The 7843-nt window shown below is 44.5% G+C and overlaps 1 non-coding gene across 1 annotated transcript; it reads right to left on the bottom strand.

Moving 5' to 3' along the window:
* Window positions 1-3934: 3934 nt before the first annotated feature.
* On the bottom strand, window positions 3935-4006 carry Trnad-guc (transfer RNA aspartic acid (anticodon GUC)). The gene has a single exon. It is a non-coding gene; the product is annotated as a tRNA-Asp (tRNA).
* Between the last annotated feature and the right edge of the window lie 3837 nt (window positions 4007-7843).

Genomic DNA, 7843 nt, shown 5'->3' with positions numbered 1-7843 from the left:
GTGTTATTAATCTCCTTTCAGTCTTTCTTTTTTATTTTAACTTTTCTGTCGTTTTTCTCACCTTCCTCCCTGTCCTCCTCTTTATTTATGTGTCTATTTATTTATTCCTCCATTCTCGCGTGATCGTCCTTGCCTCTTCCTCATTGTTTCGTCTTCCTCGGGCCAGAACAAAAGCCGGAGCAACAGTAGCTTGAGCAAACACACACACGCACACACACACACACGCGCGCGCGTTCTCTGTATCCGTGTATCTCTCTTCACTCGACTTCGCCTCGCCTTCACGACTTCGCGGAAACCTGTGACGAGAAGCAAAGGTTCACTCGTGTTATTTACCTCCTCCGTGTCTCTCGACTCGTGTTGACACTGAAGCAACAACAACAACAACAACAACAACAATAACAGAAACAGCAACATATCAATAAAGGGAATGAGGGCGGAAGTGTTTTAAAAAGGAACGTAAAGTATAATATGAAAATCGTATAACTAAACTTTGTTATTATAGTTTTCTTTATCGTATTTGTTGTGTTTGTGGGGGTGGGTAGGTAGGTAAGAGAGAGAGAGAGAGAGAGAGAGAGAGAGAGAGAGAGAGAGAGAGAGAGAGAGAGAGAGAGAGAGAGAGAGAGAGAGAGAGAGAGAGAGAGAGAGAGAGAGAGAGAGAGAGAGAGAGAGAGAGAGAGATTTACATAGATTTACATAGAAAATCAGACCACACAGACCCCATGGTCCAGACTTGGTGGTCTGTCCTTAAACCTAAGTGATTTTACATTAATCAGAAGACTCCAAAACGTTGCATTTCTACTCTAGTTGATATTAAGTTGAAGGAAGTGACGGTCGAGCTTATTTTTGAAGGAGTCAATCGTGTTACACGGGACCACTGACGGTGGAAGCTTATTCCATTCTCGCACTACAACGTTGGTGAAGAAAAATTTGGTGTAGTCTGAATTTACTTGTCTACATCTGAGTTTTACGCCATTGTTCCTCGTGCGCAAAGTGTCATCGATCATAAACAATGTTGATCTGTCTACATTCGTGAAACCATTAAGTATTTTAAAACATTCGATCAGTTTTCCTCGGAGGCGACGTTTCTCAAGAGAGAACATGTTAAGGGTAGAAAGCCTTTCTTCGTAGGACTTGTTGCGCAAGGAAGGGATCATTTTCGTTGCCCGACGCTGAACACCTTCTAATTTAGCAATATCCTTTGCATGGTGGGGAGACCAAAACTGTACCGCATATTCCAAGTGGGGTCTGACTAAACTGTTGTAGAGCGGGAGTATTACATCTATATTCTTGAATACAAAGTTTCTTTTAATGAAGCCCAACATTCTGTTCGTTTTATTTGCTGCATCGATGTATTGCTGTGAGAATTTGAGGTTTGACGCGATTTTGACCCCCAAGTCTTTGACGCATTGAACGCTTTTGAGTTTAACGCCGCGCATTTCGTATTCGAACTTCTTATTCCTCGTTCCAACTTGAAGGACCTGGCACTTGTCTACGTTAAAGGGCATCTCCCATCTATCCGACCAAGCTGAAATTTTGTGCAAATCCTCTTGGAGGCTTTGCCTGTCTTCGTCAGTGAGAACCGAGTTGCCAATCTTTGTGTCGTCTGCAAATTTACTAATGCGGTTATTGAGTCCAACATCCACGTCGTTGATGTAAATAATGAAGAGCACTGGGCCAAGGACCGAGCCCTGAGGGACGCCACTAGTGACAGGCGCCCACTCTGAGTTAAATCCGTCAATCACTACTCTTTGTTGTCTGTTGCTCAACCAATTCGCGATCCATTGGTTTACTTGACCGTCAATACCTATTTGCTTTAATTTGTAAAGTAATTTATGATGCGGGACTTTATCAAACGCTTTCTGGAAATCAAGATAGACTACGTCCAGTGATTTGGTTACGTCATAAACAGTAAAGAGGTCGTTATAAAAGGTTAATAGGTTTGATAGGCAGGATCTTTTGTTTCGGAAGCCATGTTGTGAGTCCCCAATCAATGAGTGGCTTTCAAGGTAATTCACAATTTTGTCTCTAATTATGCCCTCAAGTAGCTTACCTACAACCGAAGTTAGACTAATGGGCCTGTAATTACCTGGTACTTTTTTGTCTCCTTTCTTGAAAATCGGTGTCACGTTAGCCTTTTTCCAATCTGAAGGTACGATGCCTTGTCGCAAGGACATATTGAATACGGTTGTGAGGGAGGAGAGTATTTCGCTCTTTGTTTCTTTCAGCTGAGTTGGATATACTTTGTCAGGTCCAGGACTTTTATTTGTTTTAAGTGAATGGAGAGCTTTAAGGACTTCATCGGTTGTTATTTCAAAATTAGGCAATGCATGCTCGAGATTTACAATAGTACTGGTGTTGGTGGTAGCGAGAGGAAGACTGTTAGTATTAAACACCGAGGAAAAGTAATTGTTTAAGAGGTTTGCAATGTGTTGGCTGTCAGTCACTAGTGCACCGTCGCTGTTTGTTAAAGGTCCAATACCACTTTTGATCGCCTTTCTGTTGTTTATGTAACTGAAGAAAGATTTCGGATTATTTTTACAGTTGGCTGCAATATTTTCTTCGTATCTACGCTTTGCCTGACCTACTAGTCTTTTTACTCGTCGCCTGGCATCATTATAAAGTCTAATGTTTTCGGGCGTGCTTTGTTCTTTCTTTAACCTGTAAAACAATTTTCTCTCATTGACTGATTGTTTAATTTCGCTATTAAACCACGGTGGGCTTTTATTAGTGTTAATTCGCTTCTCGCACAAGGGGACGAATGTGTTCTGCTGAGTGAGTAAGTGATTTTTAAGGCTTAGCCAGGCTTCCTCTACGTTGCCGTCATCTGATAGTTGTATTTCTGTTAGTTTTTTGTCGGATTTCTACGAAGTTAGCTCTTTTGAAAATGGGCACCTTTACTTTATTTTCAGTCACTGATGATTGAGCTTTAATGTCGACGCGCACTAATTTATGATCGCAAGAACCGAGGTGTTCTCCTACCGTGACACTACTGATTAGGTTATCTTGGGTCGTTATAACAAGGTCGAGTATATTATTTTGTCGAGTTGGCTCAGAAACCATTTGGCTTAGATAATTTTCTTCTAGAAATTCGATCATTCTATGTGACTCGCCTTCTGTACCTGACAGTGTCGCCCAGTCGATATGGGGGAGGTTAAAGTCTCCTAATATCAGTGAGTCGCTGTTATTAAGTGACTGCCTTCAGACGCTGTACATTTCAAGGTCGTCATCGAGTGATTGCCCGGGAGGTCTGTAGGTGACAGATATATTTAAGTTGACTTTTGCAATGTTTACTCGCACGCACAAATGTTCAACGTTACTGTTTCCCGGTGTTTTGTCAGTGGGTTGCAAATAGCTTTTGACATAAAGGGCGACGCCACCGCCTCTACGGTTTACACGATCTTTGTTGAAGAGACTGTAGCCATCTATGTTGTATTCGGAACTTAAATCAATATTTGTGGAGTCGATAAATGTTTCGGTTATAGCAATTATGTCAAAATTTTCTGTTAAAGCAAGACATCTCAGTTCATCAAATTTGTTTCTTAGGCTACGCGCATTGAAACTAAGGATTTTTAAGTTATCTAGAGGCTTAGTAATAGAGGTGGTGGTACTTGCGGGATCACGGTTACGGGTTTGTTGTGATGCACGGCGTCTATTTACACGGGTGGGGTGGAGGGACGTGGCCGTGACTCGTTTTTTGTTCGGATGACACGCACTGCTTCGTTGAGGAGCCTTCCGAGTCTGGCTGCCCCGATGGGAGAAAGGTGCCTGTGAAAGAGCTCATTTTGTCCATAGAAATTGTCCCATGCGTTTAGGAACTCCACGTCAAGCTCCCTACAAAGAGTCTGTAAGCGGTTGTTTAGGCTGAAGGCCTTACTGAAAAAGTCGCTCTCCGCCCAAGTCCGTGGTAGAACTCCTGAAATAAAAAAAAAGTGACCTCCCCGGCGGGGAATCGAACCCCGGTCTCCCGCGTGACAGGCGGGGATACTAACCACTATACTACCGAGGAGAGAGAGGCAAGAACAATCATACTCTTAATTATTACTTCATCCCTTACCATCACCATCATCATCATCATCACCACCACCATCATCATCATCATCATCATCATCATCATCATCATCATCATCACCACCATCATCATCATCATCATCATCATCATCAGCATCATCACTTTCATCCATTCTCTTCTCGCATCCTCCTTCTGAATACTCTTGACAGAGTTCGTCGCTGCATATTTTTACCGTGGACTGGTTGCTATTGAAGGGAGCGAAGGGGAGAGGGAGATAGGTCAGTAAAGGGAGAGATGGAGAGAGAGAGAACAGATAGGAAAAGTGTGTGTGTCTGTGTGTGTGTGTGTGGAAGGGGTAAAGGGAAGATTCAGAGCACACACACACACACACACACACACACACACACACACACACACACACACACACACAAATTCCCTCCAGCTCCGCCATATTGTTTTCCTAACGTAGAGGAAGAAAATATGTGCAAACCTTTTATATATAACTTTTGAGGAAAGAAAAAATAATTAAAAGCTCAAAAACGAAAGTCTAAAAGGAAATCGCGAAACAGAATAGACACGTGAGAAATTATTGAAGGAAGGGGGAAAAATAGCACCTTTCTCTGACGTGAATGTGACTAATTAATGGACAGGTAAAAAGACAGGCAGAGGAGAACCTAATGGTCACTTCTTGACACCTTGCATCACTTCAACGCACTTCGAACAAGATTGAAATAAAAGGAAAAGCCTATACTCCAAAAAATGTAGGAAAGAAAAGAACAGGTAATAAAAAGTAGACAAAAATATAATCAATGATCACTTCCTTTACCTGTCCATCACCTCAACCCACTTCAAAACAAAACAAGACAAACACTTAAGACAACACAACCCAAAACAACTAACGAGTAAAAAGAAAGCGAGGGAAAGGGAAAATGAGGGTCAAAATAAAGAAAAAAACTGTTAAGAAGGGGCTAGGGGGCCGCTTGTCTCATCTCCTGCTCATTACCTCTTAACAACAACAGTAATCTTGACGCCGCATAACTATGAGTCTTATAGTGAAAAAAAAGGCTACAATGTCTTTATATCCACTGGAGACACTGTCCGCGGCATACACGACCCGGCACTCCGAGGGGCGGCGCGGCACTGCGGGGCGCGAGGGTTGGCACTGAGGGTAGCCGAGGGGCGGGCCGCGAAAGGCTGAGGCGAGGCGGGAGAGACGAGGTGAACCACCCTCTCTTCACCACGTCCAGCCAGACACTGAGACTGAAAACGCCTCACGCAGTCACGCCTGGCAGGCTGGCCCACTGAGCTCACACATCCTCCTCCTCCTCCTCCTCCTCCTCTTTCTTCCTTTTCCTGCATAGGTGTGTGTGTAGGGGGGGTGGGGGGGAAGCTGGACATGTGAACGAAGGAAGGTTTTTGTTTGCATGTACGTGTGCATGAGTTACCTGCCTTGAGTTTACACACACACACACACACACACACACACACACACACACACGGATCACTTTCCCCATAACCAGTCTCCCCTCACTCCCATCATCACCATTACGTCCCCTCTTCTTTCATCTCTTCCCCTCTTCTTGTTCGTCTTCTTCCCCAACCCTCTCGTTTCACCCCCGTTTTCACACTCTGTTTTATCCTTTTTCCCCTCACTTGCTCTCCCTCCTTTCGGTCCTCCCTTTCTTCAGACTGTGGTACCCCTTATTTCCCCTTCTTTATTCTACCCTCCAATGCCCACTCTTCCCCTCACTCCAGTGCTTATACCCTTTCCCTCTCCACCCCTTCCCCTATGTAGACTTCTCTCCCCTCCCGTTCCCCTTTTCGTGTCTATCCCATATCCCTGCCTTCCCCTTCTTCTCCCACTTAATCCCCATCTTGACCATCTCCTTTTTCCCTCTTCATCCCCTTCCCCTTCCCGTCTCCTCTTATCTTCCCTGAGCTTAGTCCCTCCTCCATTGTGTCCCGAAATAATAACAACACATACATCATGAATGAGAAACCTCTGCAGGCGATGCAGGAGGAAAAGAATCTTTGGGTCACTATCAGCGGTGACCTGAAACATGCGAATCACTGTAAAAAAGCATATGACAAAGCCAACACTTTGCTAGGGTTCATAGCGAGGAACTTCGAGTGTAAAACGCCAGACGTGATGCTATCCTTGTATAATTCCATGGTAAGACCGCACCTCGAATATGCAGTGCAGTTTTGATCTCCTAATTATAGAAGGGACATTGATTTACTGGAAAGGATTCAACGACGCGCCACGAAAATTATTCCAACTTTAAGGACCCAACCGTACGAGGAACGACTCAAGCGACTCAATTTCTTTACATTGGAGAAAAGACGCTTACGAGGGGATATGATTCAAGTAGTTTCTCCACCTACCCACTCGACACAATCTTCCAAACAACTATCCCCTATTCTTCGACAACACTCAGCTATCCCCTTCTTCAACACTAAACATTCTAGGTCTATCCTTAACTCAAAATCTCAACTGGAAACTCTATATCTCATCTCTTACTAAATCAGGTTCCTCTAGGCTGGGCGTTCTGTACCGTCTCCGCCAGTTCTTCTCCCCCGCACAGTTGCTATCCATTTACAGGAGCCTTGTCCGCCCTCGTATGGAGTATGCATCTCATGTGTGGGGGGGGGCTCCACTTACACAGCTCTCCTTGACAGAGTGGTGTCAAAAGCTCTTCGTCTCATCAGCTCTCCTCCTCAAACTGATAGTCTTCTACCTCTCAAATTCCGCCGCCATGTTGCCTCTCTTTCTATCTTCTATCGATATTTTCATGCTGACTGCATTTTTGAACTTGCTAACTGCATGCCTCCCCCCCTCCCGCGGCCCCGCTGCATACGTCTCATGCTCATCCCTATACTGTCCAAACCCCTTATGCAAGAGTCAACCAGCATCTTCACTCTTTCATCCCTCACACTGGTAAACTCTGGAACAATCTTCCTTCATCTGTATTTCCTCCCGCCTACCACTTGGACTCTTTCAAGAGGAGGGTATAAGGACACCTCTTCTCCCGAAATTGATCTCTCTTTTGGGACACTCCTTTGATCTCTATTCAGGAGCAGTGAGTAGCGGGCTTTTTTTTTTCTTTACGCCCCTGAACTGTCTCCTTAGCTGTAAAAAAAAAAAAAAGTTCAAATACTTGAAAAAGTTCAATAACGTCGATAACTTCAGATTCTTTCAACTACAAACCAACTCAAGAACTAGAAATAACGGTTTGCCCATTCAGTCGAGTCAATGCAACACAGGCATTGGACAGAGTTTCTTTTCGAACCGAGTCATCCGCCACTGGAACAATCTTCCCTCAGAAGTAGTAAATGCTAATACCATCAACTCCGTCAAAAATCGAATCGACCGTCATTTCGTTGCGTCAGGAGTAAACTGAATACCGACGTGCTTTCATCTGTTCCCCAGGCCCCAAGTGGCTGTCGAGCAGATAAAATCACCAAAGCGGGCAACCTCGTAATGAGCCAATAAGCTTTCTGTTGCCTGGATTTCCATGTTTCCATGTTTCCTCCTCCTCCTCCTCCTCCTTCTCCTCCTCGTCCCATTGAAGCCATTGATCAGCCGCCCATCTCAGACATCAGGTGAGGCATCATTAATTCACCAGAACGGCCAGGTGACCCCCCTCTCCCCCTCTACCTGTCGCTCTCACCCCCTCATCATCCTCATTGATTCACCAGCGGGGATTATTAGTATTAGTATTTTTCTGGTTGAGGTGAAGCGACTTGAAGTTGTTTTAAGGATAGATTGGTGAGGTAAGGGTTTGGGGCATGGTGGTGGTGGTGGTGGTGGGGGCAGTCACTGTGGTGGTTGTA

This window comes from Eriocheir sinensis, chromosome 1 (genome assembly GCF_024679095.1).
Source record: "Eriocheir sinensis breed Jianghai 21 chromosome 1, ASM2467909v1, whole genome shotgun sequence".
NCBI lineage: Eukaryota > Metazoa > Arthropoda > Malacostraca > Decapoda > Varunidae > Eriocheir > Eriocheir sinensis.
This window is presented reverse-complemented; position numbering and strand designations above follow the sequence as displayed.